Source organism: Triplophysa rosa, linkage group LG12 (assembly GCF_024868665.1).
Source record: "Triplophysa rosa linkage group LG12, Trosa_1v2, whole genome shotgun sequence".
Classification (NCBI taxonomy): domain Eukaryota; kingdom Metazoa; phylum Chordata; class Actinopteri; order Cypriniformes; family Nemacheilidae; genus Triplophysa; species Triplophysa rosa.
Genome location: NC_079901.1, coordinates 1,248,089 through 1,262,511, shown reverse-complemented (window position 1 = coordinate 1,262,511; position 14,423 = coordinate 1,248,089). Strand labels below are relative to the sequence as shown.

The window sequence follows — 14,423 nt, the reverse complement described above, 5'->3', positions numbered from 1 at the left end:
TCTATCAGATGTCAAGATGGATTCATGGCAATTGACCTGAAGGACGCTTACTCTGATGTCTCGATTCTCCCTCGTCATCGCCCGTTCCTACGGTTTGCTTTCGAGGGTCAGGCATATTAGTACAGAGTCCTCCCTTTCGGTCTGTTCCTGTCCCCACGAGTCTTCACGAAGATCGTGGAAGCCGCCCTCACTCCCCTCAGGGAGAGCGGTGTGTGGGTACTAAACTATCTCGACGACTGGCTCATTTGATACACTCGCGAGATCTGTTATGTACACACAGGGACCTAGTGCTTCGGCACCTAGATCGATTGGGACCACAGGTCAACCGAGAAAAGAGCAAGCTCTCCCCTGTGCAGAGCATCCTCTTTTTTGGTATGGAACTTAACTCTGTCTCCATTACAGCGCGACTGACTACAGAAAGCGCTCAGTCAGTGTTGAACTGCCTGGAATATTTCAAGCAGTCAGCGGGAGGAGGCTCCTGGGTACATGGCATCCTCGGCGGTGGTGATACCCCTCGGGTTGATGCACATGAGACTGCTCCAACACTGGCTACAGAGTCGAGTTCCCTGGAGAGCGTGGCACACCGGCAGCAGGCGGATGGTGATTATGCCTCTCTGCCGACGCACCCCAACCCCTGGTCTTCAATGACCTTTCTACGGATGGGGGCATATCAACTGCCTAGAGTTGTTGGATGTGCTACTTGCACTGAAGGGGCAAACAACCTCTCGTGCAGGACAAGCACGTGCTGGTCCGGTCGGACAGCACAACTGCCATAGCGTATATCAACCGCAAGGGTGGCGTTCGATCACGGCAGCTAACACGACTCGCCCAACGCCTCCTCCTGTGGAGTCCACATGTGAGCAGATCCCTGTAAGCCACACATATCCCAGGCGACCTGACCCAGACAGCCGATGCGCTCTCTCGTCAGTTGATGCCTCGCGGAGAGTGGCGACTCCACCCCCGCGCAGTCCAGCTCATTGGGAACAGTTTGGGCAGGCTCAGGTAGACCTGTTCGCCTCCCTGGACACCACCCATTGCCCGCTAGGGTACTCCCTTCCGAGGCCCCCCTCGGCACAGATGCTCTAGTGCACAGCTGGCCGTGGGACAAGCGGAAGTACGCCTTCCCCAGTGAGCCTCATTGCACAGACTCTGTGCAAGGTCAGGGAAGAGGAGCATCAAGTGTACTAGTTGCGCCATACTGGCCCAACCGGACTTGGTTCTCGGAGCTAATGCTCTTGACGACAGCTCCCCCCCGGCCGATTCCCCTGACGACGGACCTGGTTTCCCAGGGGAAACACACATTATGGCATCCCAGGCCAGACCTCTGGAACCTCCATGTCTGGCCCCTGGACAAGATGAGGAGATCCTGAGTGGCCTACCCCCTGCGGCGGTTAAGACCATCACTCAGGCTAGGGCCCTGGCCACTAGGCGGCTATACGCCTGTAAGTGGTGCCTCTTCTCATCCTGGTGCTCTTCTCGAAGAGAAGACCCGCGGAGTTGCTCGATTGGGAATGTGCTGTCCTTCCAGAGACTCGAGAGTAATCTCTCCCCTTCCACACTGAACGTGTATGTAGCCGCTATTGCCGCTCATCACGACCTAGTTGCTGGTAAGTCTCTAGGACAGCACAACCCGATCAATTGGTTCCTAAGGGGTGCGGGAAGGCACTGCCTCACCCGCGCTCCGTACCCTCTTGCGACCTTGATGCGGTCCTGGAGCCCCTCGGAGATGCCACTCTTTCTCACCTCATGATGAAGACGGCTCTTCGGAGGGCGCTCAAGAGGGTAGCGGACCTAAAAGCATTCTCCGTGTCCACAGATTGTCTAAACCTCGGGCCCAGTGATTCTCACGCTATCCTGAGACCCCGGCCCGGCTACGTACCCAAAGTTCCCACCACTCCCCCTACACCAGGTGGTGAACTTACAGGCGCTCCCCACCGGGGAGGAAGACCCAACCCCATCCGTGTTGTGTCCAGGCCGCGCATTGCGCCTCTGCTTGCACCGCACGCAGAGCCACAGGAGCTCTGAGCAGCTCTTTGTCTGTTTTGGAGATGAGCAGGGAGGGCTGTCTCAAACAAAGATTGGTGCAATGGATCATGGACGCCGTCACTACGGCGTACCTGTCCTAAGATCGCCCCCGCGCCCACTGGGTGAGAGCTCTCTCCACACGGAGTGCAGCCTCCTCGTGGGCACTGGCTCGAGGCGCCTCTCTGGCAGACATCTGCAGAGCTGCGGGTTGGGCTACACCCTTCACCTTCGCGAGGTCCTACAGCCTCCGCGTAAAATCATATCAGCTCAAGTCTTGCAGGCATCAGGCAAGACTGGCGGCCGGTAGGGTGTACGCCTATGACAGTACCTTCCCCCCTTTCTCCTAAGGGGATCAGCGTACTAAACTAGCCTCCCTTCTTCCCCCACTGGGTGAAGAACAGGCACTCCATCCATCAATAAGCAAGCACCTCCTGCGGGCGGGCTGGGCAGAGCAGTGCTGCCCCTTAGGCCGGATACCAACTGAGTTATCCACAACATAGCTCTAACCGGACCTAGTGCTACCAGACGTTGTAACCCCCCAGCAGGACGGTTCCGTCTGATGTATCCTCATGATTGGTTCCCACCTTGGTAACCCATGACCTTCCCTAGGTGGTCCACCCGGGGAGGTCATGGGTTACCAAGGTGGAAACCAGCTTGAGGATACATCAGACGGAACCGCCCTACTGGGGAGTTGCAACGTCTGGTAGCACTAGGTCCGGTTAGAGCTATGCAGCGAATAACTCAGATGAACCCCGGCCTAAGGGGCAGGGCTGCTCTGCACAGCCCGCCCCAGGGGGTGCTTGCTTAGTGATGGATAGAGTGCCTGTTCTTCGCCCAGTGGGGAAAGAATGGAGGCTAATCGGTATACTGACCCACTCGAGAGAAGGGGAAAAGAACCGAACAGGCGTACACCCTACCAGTTGCCGGTCCTACATGTGGCCATGCAGGACGCGGGCTGACACCGGCTCTACGCGGAGGTTGTAAAACCTCGCGAAGGTGTTGGGTGTAGCCCAACCCGCAGCTCTGCAAATGTCTGCGAGAGAGGCCCCCCGTGCCAAGGCCCAAGAGGAGGCAACACCCCGGGTGGAGTGGGCCCTCACTCCTAGGGGGCACGGGATATTTAGGGATTGGTAAGCTGCCTTGACAGCGTCCACAATCCAGTGGGCCAACCTCTGCTTGGAGACAGCTCTCCCCTGTTGCTGACCTCCGAAACAGACAAAGAGCTGATCCGAGCTCCTGAAACTCTGTGTGTGGTCTAAGTAGAGGCGCAGCGCGCGTACTGGACACAACACGGACGGGGTTGGGTCTTCCTCCCCAGTGGGGAGCGCCTGTAAGTTCACCACCTGGTCCCGAAAGGGAGCGGTGGGAACCTTGGGCACGTAGCCGGGCCGAGGTCTCAGGATAACGTGAGAATCCCTGGGTCCGAATTCTAGGCAGTCAGGGGACACGGAGAAAGCATGTAGATCCCCTACCCTCTTGATGGAGGCGAGCGCCAAAAGGAGAACCGTCTTCATCGTAAGATGAGGAAGAGAGGCATCCCCTAGGGGCTCGAAAGGGGGCCTGGTGAGACCTGACAGGGCTACATCCAGGTCCCAAGAGGGTATGGAGTGCGGACGAGGCGGGTTACGCCTCCTCGCACCCCTTAGGAATCTAATGACCAGGTCGTGCTGCCCTAGAGACTTTCCAGCAACTGAGTTGTGATGAGCAGCAATGGCGGCTACATACACTTTCAGTGTGGAGGGGGAGAGGTTAGTCTCGAGTCTCTCTTGTAGGAAGGACAGCACGGACCCGATCGCACAACTCCGTGGGTCTTCTCCTCGAGAAGCACACCAGGTCGAGAAGAGGCGCCACTTGTAGGCGTACAGTCGCCTAGTGGCAGGTGCCCTAGCCTGAGAAATGGTAGCTACCACCGCCGGAGGCAGACCACTCAGGATCTCCTCGTCCCGTCCAGGGGCCAGACATGGAGGTTCCAGAGGTCTGGCCTGGGATGCCATAACGTGCCCTTCCCCTGGGAAAGCAGGTCCTTCGTCAGGGGAATCGGCCAGGGGGGAGCTGTCGTCAAGAGCATTAGCTCCGAGAACCAAGTCCGGTTGGGCCAGTATGGCGCAACTAGTACACTTGATGCTCCTCTTCCCTGACCTTGCACAGGGTCTGTGCAATGAGGCTCACTGGGGGGAAGGCGTACTTCCGCTTGTCCCGCGGCCAGCTGTGCGCTAGGGCATCCGTGCCGAGGGGTCCCTCGGTCAGAGAGTACCAAAGCGGGCAATGGGTGGTTTCGAGGGAGGCAAACAGGTCCACCTGGGCCTGCCCGAACTGCACCCAAATGAGCTGGACTGCGCGGGGGTGGAGTCGCCACTCTCCGCGAGGCGTAGACTGACGAGAGAGCGCGTCGGCTGTCTGGTTCAGGTCGCCTGGGATATACGTGGCACGCAGGGAGCGGGTCACCTGCTGACTCCACCGGAGGAGGCGTCGGGCAAGTCGTGTTAACTGCAGTGAGCGAACGCCACCCTGACGATTGATATACGCTACTGCAGTAGTGCTGTCCAACCGGACCAGCACGTGCTTGCCCTGCACGAGAGGCTGCAGCCTCTTCAGTGCAAGTAGCACAGCCCACAACTCTAGGCAGTTGATATGCCAGCGCAGGCGGGGGCCCGTCCAAAGCCCCGACACTGCGTGCCCGTTGCACACTGCACCCCAACCCTGCAGGGAGGCGTCTGTTGTCACCACGACATGCCTCGTAACCTGCCCTAGGGGTACCCCTGCCCGAAGGAAGGCCATGGAAGACCACGGGGTTAGGGTGCGTCGGCAGCGAGGCGTAATCACCATCTGCCTGCTGCCGGTGTGCCACGCTCTCCAGGGAACTCGACTCTGGAGCCAGTGTTGGAGCGGCCTCATGTGCATCAACCCGAGGGGTATCACCGCCGCCGAGGATGCCATGTGTCCCAGGAGCCTCTGAAATAGTTTCAGGGGAACCGCCGACTGCGTGAAATGATCCAGGCAGTTCAACACCGACTGGGCGCGTACTGCGGACAGTCGCGCTGTCATGGTGACAGAGTTGAGTTCCATACCAAGATAGAGGATGCTCTGCACAGGGGAGAGCATGCTCTTCTCTCGGTTGACCTGTAGTCCCAATCGATCTAGGTGCCGGAGCACCAGGTCCCTGTGTGCACACAACAGATCTCGCGAGTGAGCCAAGATAAGCCAGTCGTCGAGATAGTTGAGTACCCGCACACCTCTCCCCCTGAGGGGAGAGAGGGCGGCCTCCACGATCTTCGTAAAGACTCGTGGAGACAGAGACAGACCGAAGGGGAGGACTCTGTACTGATATGCCCGACCCTCGAAAGCGAACCGTAGGAACGGGCGATGACGAGGGAGAATCGAGACATGAAAGTAAGCGTCCTTCAGGTCGATTGCCATGAACCAATCCTGACATCTGACGGATGCCAGGATGCGCTTCTGCGTGAGCATCCTGAACGGCAGCTTGTGCAGGTGTCTGTTCAGGGTACGCAGATCTAGGATGGGGCGCACCCCCCCGCCTTTTTTGGGGACGATGAAGTAAGGGCTGTAAAACCCCTTGGACATCTCGGCTAAGGGGACGGACTCGATCGCACCCTTCGCCAGAAGGGTGGCGACCTCGCTCCGTAGTACGGGAGCATCCCGGCCTCTGACCGAGGTGACGAGGATGCCCCGAAACTTGGGCGGGTTTCTGGCGAACTGGATCGCGTAGCCGAGACGGATCGTCCTTCTTAGCCACCGTGACGGTGTGGGAAGCTCGAGCCAAGCTCCCAGGGACCGTGACAGGGGGACTAAGGGAACGATCTGCTTCATCGACCCCCCGGGGGGTGGTTCGATGGCTGGCAGTGCGGGTCTCTCGCCGGGGAGCCCCCGGGAAGAAGACTGGCTCTGCTGGTTTGCCTGCCTGGCGATGCAGGTCCCCGCACCGTCGATTTGAGAGTGCTGAGGGCTGCAAAATACATTCGATGTTGCGCCTCGCCAAGACGCAACGTCGAGTGGCCGAACACCGTCTGACAGAGGGTGAGAGCGGCTGTGAAGAACACCCAGGGAGATAGGAAACTCTTTTTGTGAAAAAGTGGGCGCTAGGCCCCCGTGGGAACGGGGCAGGAACCGTTCCGGATCGACCGTCCAGCGATGTCATGGCTGGATACGGGCCCGATGGTGTTAACCTCCCTGGGGTCTTCCCGTCAGGAACGCTTCTTCCTCGAAGGTTGTTGACGGGGTGGTGGTCTCCCTTTCGCCGCCCTTTCCGGGATGCCGCCTGGGTAGGGAGTGCTGGAACCGGAGCTGGCTTCGAAGGGGGCCGGGGCTGCTGGGAAGCAGAGGCCGCACGGGAACTCGAAGGCCTACGGGCGGCCGAGTCTCGGCGGGGAATAATATGGCTAATCGCCTCCATCTGCTTCTTCACCGTCGAGAACTGCTGAGCGAAGTCCTCGACAGTGTCACCAAACAGCCCACCCTGCTCAATGGGCGCGTCGAGAAAGCAGACTTTCTCGGCGTCGCTCATCTGCGCAAGGTTGAGCCAGAGATGCCTCTCCTGGACCACCATGGTGGACATCGCCCGACCCACCCTTAGAGCGAGGTCGGTTGCATTAACCCCGGGTCGGTCTTACCCTCGTGGATCTCTTTCAACGCCTTGGCCTGATGGACCTGCAGGATGGCCATGGCGTGGAGAGAGGAGGCAGCTTGGCCCGCGGCAGTGTAGGCCTTCGACACCAGCGATGCCGAAGTCCTACACGCTTTGGACGGGAGCTTCGGTCGACCTCTCCAGGTGGACGCCGCCTGCGGGCACAGGTGCACCGCGACTGCACGTTCCACCTGGGGCACGTCGACGTAACCCCTAGCCGCCCCACCATCGAGGGAAGAGAGAGAGCGACGGAACCGTTTTCACGTGTAGATTGCCGAAAAGGGGGCGTTCCACGTCTTCGCCAGTTCCTCATGCACTTCTGGGAAAAATGGAACCGGGCTTGAGCGCGGCTTGGAGTCGCGCTCAGAGCCCAAGAACCACGTATTCAACCGTGAGCGCTGGGGGAGAGGCACCGGAGTACACTCTAACCCAATGCACACGGCGGCCCGGGAAAGCATGGCCGACATCTCGACATCCGCCTCCTCCAGAGCTCGTCCCCCCCTAGGGGGGAGCTGCAGAGAGTCGTCGGGATCGGATGCCAGCAATTCGCTCTCCGATGCTGCGATGGACATCTCATCCTCATCACGCATCGTGTCCGACTGCTTGAAGGAGGACGCTGACGGTGTGGCACCGCCAGCTAGGGAACAATGAGGCGAGCGAGACGGGGTGCGAGCGGTCCGCGAGCACTTGGCTGACGGATAAGCGCTCGCAGAAATCCCCATATCACCCTCGCCGCTCGCCGCTCGCCTTGGCGGACGGAATGGCCTTAGCCATCCTCGTCACAGCCCGGGAAGCATGCGAGGTGGTGGCTGATTCTCGGGAGAAAACAGCCACCCGTGACCGCAACGTCTCTATGACCATCTGCCCGCAGTGCGGGCAAGATGAGTCCACGAAGGCTGTCTCAGCGTGTTGGACCCCCAAACACCTGACACAGACATCGTGTTTGTCCCCATCCTCGATGAGGACACCGCACCCAAGAGAACAGCGGGACATGCCACGCTAGAGAAATTTAACTCTTTTTTGAACGCAGACGGTGAGTCACCGTCTGCAGGCTCGAACACCTCTGGAACCGCCGAGACGCCCAGGGGAAGTCGCTGCAGGAAGGGACTGTCCGCTGCACCACGTCGTAGAACCGGCAATGTAGAGAATTTTGCAAAGCAGCAAGAGAAGATCTTCATAACCGAAGGCTCCGAAGAACAAAAGGTGAATGAATGATGCACGCCGTCTCCCTTTTATACCCGGATGTCCGGGGCGGAGTCCGGCATGCAAATTTCATTTGCCAATTTTCATTGGCCTTTTCTAAGCAGTCGGAAACGATTGGTTCTCAGGGACGAACCCCATCTGTCGGTTAGACACAACGTCGAGAGACCGACAGAAAGGGAACTGAGGTTACATCAATAACCAAGACGTTTTCCTTATTATAACCCTTAAGCATTTTTTAAAATATTTTTGTGAAAGGGTAGCAACCTTATTTTCTTTGTGTATTTATAACTATTGGCAAAACCACGGTTTTACTACAGTATCAATGGTTTCACTATGTTTATTAAAACCATGATTATTCTGTGGTAACCATGGTTTTACTACAGTAAACATTTTTTTGTTTCAACTGCAATAAAACCATGGTTAATTTTCGTAAGGGACATCATTGGTTGTAAATGTTTAATGTTTACTAATGAATGAATGAATAGAGTTTTTTCTGAAATGTAAAATATTGGTATGCTTATTGCAACACAAAAGTTCACAACACTATTTGTACTGCATATATGAAAACCCATGTGATTGTCATCTTTTACAGTTAAACTTAAGAATGCAAATGTGAATCTTTAAATTTTAAAAACTGCCCTTCATGTCTCACAGGTCATCATGCAGAAAAAGGTCATTTTTTCCCCTGGAAGGGTTAAGGTCACGTTCCGTAAGGGACCGCTGGGATATCTTCTGCAGGATCCAACTGACCAGGCCAGGGCGATAAAAAACAACCCATCTTTGCAGGACAAGTCGGCACCAATTAAGGAGGAGCTTGTCAGACAAAATGCTCTGAATGTGGTCCGTCAAACAGGAGGTGATGCATCAGACCAAAAGAAGTTTTTGGAGAGTACATCCAGCAGTTTGGAAAATACAAGGGGAAGTCCTTCCGGTGGCTCCTTGAAAATTATGTGGGGTACACCATCTACCCGATAAAGAACCTTCAGCAGAAAGAGGCTGCAGGAGTTACGATGACTGAGGGGCACAGCAAGAGCAGCCTGGTCTCTTTTGTGAAGTACGCCGACAGCTTTGAGGAAATCCAGTCTCTTTTAAGCTATGTGTCTAAAACTCCAGCTGCACCAGTGGCCTCATCGGAGGACGATTTTAGAGTTTCAGCGCTCATGCCAAGAGTACACGGAGGGAGATTTGGGACAGCAGAGCTGATGGTTACACTTCCTTTATAATGGGGGCAAAATGTGTCCGAGGGACACGGATGTATAAACTGCAACAATACCTGTTGAAGCAGCAGCAGCAGTGTGCCCGTCCACGTGTGCCTGACTCAAGTGCCACATCTGAGCCCACAGGTCAGTTGTTTATTTTCCCTCATTTGCCCTTCAGAAGAGAATCTTTACAATTATGTCAATAAGTATATGTACCTTATTCTTTGTATAGCACAGTTACATTAGAAAAAAAAAAATCCAAGTGCAGCATAAAAGCAACCTTTAACTCTTCTTTGTCAACCATACAGAGATGGATGAAGATGCTGAGCTGGAGAGTGCAATGCTGAACATCACTCCCTCTAAGCTACTGGTGCAATGTAAGTGTTTTTTTTTTTCTTAAGTCACACCTTGTATTAAATTAGTTGATATATTTAATAAATGTTGCTTTTTTTAGCTTTTTGCACAATTTTGCACATTTTTTTACTTTTTGCACCATTTTTTTTTAACTTTTTGCACAATTTAGCACAATCTTCATCAGTGTCCTCAGCTGCTGAAGTGATACACTCCATGGAAACAGCAACAGTTTTTTAAACATTTTAGATTCAGCACTGTTGTATTGATGAATTATGATATGAAATGTTGTCCAAAACTCAATATGAATTATTTTTGTCTTAATGTGCCAGTGTGTTGGCTGTGTGTCACTAACAAATCTTTGTGCTGTTGGCATGATACTAACTGTTCTAGGGGCTATGAATTGATTCCCCCACCACGATGAACTGATAAATCCCCATTCTGGGTAAGTGCTCACTTTTATTGTAAACATACATATTTCTGTTTATTAATACAAGACGACGTGCATGTTCTTGCATTTAAATGTTTTACGTTCCCTGTTTAGTTTGTAATGTTTGTGACATTCTTTGAGAAGGCATAATGCATCCTTTTCATTCATTCTATTTGAGTAAGCAGATCTCTTAAGAGTCTTAAGATGTTATGTCTTGCAGAACCATCTACTGTTCTTTCAAAACCACTGACTGGCACTATAAAGGAACTGCATCTGTCTCCTGTGGATGGTAAAGACATTGCATTTCCGCCTCTCTGATCAAATAATTGTCTTCCATATAACTTGGTAATATTTTGGTTTCTTTGTTTTTTTTTTGTCTTCCTTTTTAAAGCACCAGCTCTGAAAACGCCTGTGCCCCTTCCCAAAGAGCTGATGTTTCTTGCGCAGGAACCACCGGCTTCTACACAAACAAAGAAAACTGTTTCAGCCACAGATGTGTTTTTAATGTCAAGTTTATGGATACACAGATTATAAATGCATGTTTTTAAAATGATAATTCAATCATCTCTTTTACAATGCGTCTCTTCAGCAGAGAGCAGTATCTCTCGAGCGTGCAGGACACTTTCTTTTGAGTAATGTAACAAAGATGGTAAGAATGTTTTGCACTACATATATATGCGTTGAATCATTTCTAAATTCTTTTTTTTTATATTAATTTTATACACTTCAGAGACCTCATCCTATAGCGTCCCACACAAAGCTGAGGCATCGCATGGTAAGTTTGTAGTTTATTTGTTTGTTTTGTTTTACTTTGTTAAGAACAGCTTTAATTATTGTTTTTGTGCTTTCAGAACCATGTTCCTCTGCTCCTGCTTCTTCAGTGTGCAGCCCACCACCTTTGCGATAGACAGCGCAAAGTAAGAGAGTATTTTGTGTATACAATTACCATATTTAATATCGGTGGCTATACTTTATTTGTTTCTTCTCATTTTCAATCACACCTAGGCCCAGAGCTCTTGCTCCACAGCTTCCTGGATACGATCATGACATACATCAGTGGAAGTGTTCCCATCAACAGAGGATCTGGATGAAGACAGAGCTGGAGTCCATGGGTCTGTGGCCAGGCTCTCCTCCTGTGAGCAACCCCATGAAGACCGTGTCACTGTGGCGTTTACCTCAGCCTGAGCTGATAGACAGTCTCTGATCTGCCTAATGTCTTTTCCATTTACAGAAAGCAGGGTATGGAGAAGGAGATGACATGGAAAGAGTTTCAGAAGTCTCAATTTTACAACATGGAAAGACAGAGATGGGTTTCAGAAAAAAGTAAATGAGAAATTTTCTCATGTAAATATATTTTGCTTGTGTTTGTTCTGTCAGTTAAAGTGTTGAGAAAACAATAAAACTACTAAGAAACACTGATTTATCTTGTACTCTGTTTTTTATATTTATAAATAAATAGCAAATATATAAAACCTGACGTAACATATATTTGAATTATAAATGTATTAATTACATACATTTCATTGTACAATTGTTTCTACCTTTGTAGTGCTATTAAACATGTATTGTAATTAGAGTTTAGATACAAATACTATTCATAAATGTATGCACATTTGATGCCATTTACCTTATTATTTTACCTATGTTTAATAAGTTATTTACATTTAGTCATTAAGTAAATTTTACAAAAAAATACTAAAGGATAATAACATGGTGACAAACGATAACAAAAAACTTTCTGTTTATTGTTACAAAGTAATGTTGATTGGTGTTTAGTGGTGTTAAACAGTTGATAAATAAAATGTTCATTTTATTAATATATTCTATATGCTTATCAACATTTTCATTAAACACAACTTCATTTTAATACTAATGCATTGTCATTATTTCTACATTTTAAAAGCTTGCTTGAATGTCATAAATAACGCACAAATTACTGTAAAACAATCTTTCAGAGTGGCTTACAGTATGATTCGAACACACGTCCAAGCGAACATAAAAAAAGATGTGAAAAACTCTGATTGGCTGTGACATCATCAGCATTCTTTAGCAGAAATGCTTCAATTTTATTGGCTGGCATTGTATTACAGCTATTCGCAACTGGCCCCCGCGTTGCACTCAGACGTTCTACCACTGAACCACAGGGGGGTGTACACTCCAACAGACAGAAGCACTCAAGTGCAAGAGTTTTTTAGTAGTAAAAAAATACTTTTCCTCGAAGCAGGTATAATCCACAACGTTGAGGAAAAAACTAAGGAAAACCAAAAAGGGAATACCCAAAATCCAGACTAAAGTAAAAATCCAACAAAACACAAAAGAGGTAAAAAAAGCAGGTAAATCAGAATCAACTGAAAATGAACAATAACCTAGCAAAGGCCTAGAGACACAGAGTCTCTTAAATGGGCAAACACATACAAGACACATGTGAGGGTAATCTCACTAATTACAGGCATCAAAGAAAAGAGAGAACCCAGAAGGGACCTCTAGTGGCAAAAATAAAGCATAACACAAAAACTCTGACAGGACCCCCTCCTCTAGGAATGGCTCCTACGTTCCTAGACGGCTTGAGAGCGTGGAAATCTCTAACCAGCTTGGGTCTAAGATGTCCTTGGCCGGAACACTGGAGCACTCCTCAGGCCCATAGCCCTCCCAGTCCACCAGATACTGCCGAGAACCACGTACTCGCCGGGCCTCCAGAATACGGTGGACTGTGTAGGCTGGCTGGCCGTCGATGATACGGGGAGGACAAAAGGAACATACCCGAACTGACACTTAAACAGGGACATGCCAGTAACAGAGGATTTGAGTTTGTTGTGGGCATACTTTGCCCACATGACAAAATCAGACCAAGAGGATGGATTGTTAGCCGCCATGCATCTGAGGGTGGTTTCAAGATCTTGGTTTAGCCTTTCCGTTTGTCCATTAGACTCTGGATGGAACCCCGAGGATAGACTTACAGTAGCCCCTAAGGATTGACAGAAATTCCGCCAAAACCGTGAGGAGAACTGGGGCCTCGATCTGAAACGATGTCTTGAGGGATGCCAAAGACTCGAAAGACATGGTCCATAACTAATTCGGCAGTCTCTTTGGCCGTGGGCAGTTTGGGCAGGTGAATAAACCGGGCGGTCTTAGAGAATCTATCCACAATGACCATGATAGTGGTTTTACCATTAGACATGGGTAGACCAGTGATAAAATCCATGGAGAGGTGGGACCAGGGCCTATGGGGTATGGGAAGGGGGTGCGGTAATCCTTGAGGTAAGCGGTGAGAGACCTTGCTTTGATTGCATGTGGGGCACGCATTAAAGAATGTTGTGACATCCTCCTTAATGGTCGGCCACCAGAACCGCCTCTGGATGAACTCGAGAGTGTGACCAGCACCAGGGTGACAGGTGAGTCGTGAAGAGTGTCCCCATTGCAGTACCTGGGAGCGGACAACTTTGGGGACAAACAGACGGTTGGTAGGCCCTCCTCCTGGATCGGGTTCTTGGGCTTGAGCTTGCCTAACAGTATCCCCCAGATGCCACTTGATGGTAAAAACCTGATGGTATAATCTTGGAGCTGGGAACAATGGGCTTGATGGAGTCCTCTTGAGGAAATTTAACATAAATACGGGACAGTGTATCTGGTTTAAGATTCTTCGACCCAGGGCTGTAGGATAAGGTGAAGTGAAAATGATTGAAAAATAGGGACCACCGTGCTTGGCGGGGATTGAGTCGCTTGGCCTGTTGAATGTACTCCAGGTTTTTGTGGTCTGTGAGCACTTGGAAAGGGTATTTGGCACAATCAAGCCAATGCCCCCACTCCTCGAGTGCCAGTAACTCTCTATCTCTTACATGATAATTCCTCTCTGTGGGCGTGAGACGATGTGAAAGGAAAGCACATGGATGCAGCTTGCCATCATTTCTCCTTTGAGACAGCACAGCTCCAACCCCTATGTCTGAGGCGTCAACTTCCCCAATGAAGGGTGTGTCAGGGTTAGGGATGATCAAAACAGGCGCATAGGTAAAGTGTTTCTTGAGTTTGTTGAAGGCAGACTCGGCTGCAGGTCCCCAACTAAAGCAGGCTGTATTCCCTTTGGTAAGAGCAGACAAAGGAGGCACCACAGTGCTGAAATTCAGGACAAACTTTCGATAAAAATTGGCAAAGCCAAGAAAACGTTGTACATCCTTAACAGATGAGGGAATGGGCCAGTCTACAATAGCTTGAACCTTTAATGGGTCCATCTACACCTGGCCAGGCTGGATAATGAATCCCCAAAACTGCACTTCAGTCACATGGAATTCACACTTTTCTGGTTTTACATAAAGGTGGTTGTCAAAGCAGACGTCTGAGAACCTTATTGACGTGTATTGCATGCTTTTGAGGGGAACTCGAGAAGATGAGAATGTTGTCTAAATAGACAAACACAAACTGGTTGAGCATGTCTCTGAGAACATCCTTAATGAGGGCCTGAAACACTGCGGGGGCATTAGTGAGGCCAAAGGGCATGACTAGGTACTCATAGTGCCCAGTCGGGGTGTTGAAGGCAGTCTTCCACTCATCTCCTTGTTTGATGAGCATGAGGTGGTAA

The 14,423-nt window shown here is 51.0% G+C and overlaps 1 long non-coding RNA gene across 1 annotated transcript; it reads left to right on the top strand.

Annotated features, from left to right (window-relative positions):
- Positions 1-8,530: 8,530 nt before the first annotated feature.
- Positions 8,531-10,335, top strand: LOC130562746 (uncharacterized). The gene is made up of 5 exons (XR_008964011.1): positions 8,531-9,213; positions 9,378-9,446; positions 9,814-9,865; positions 10,071-10,139; positions 10,242-10,335. It is a non-coding gene; the product is annotated as an uncharacterized LOC130562746 (long non-coding RNA).
- Positions 10,336-14,423: the final 4,088 nt, after the last annotated feature.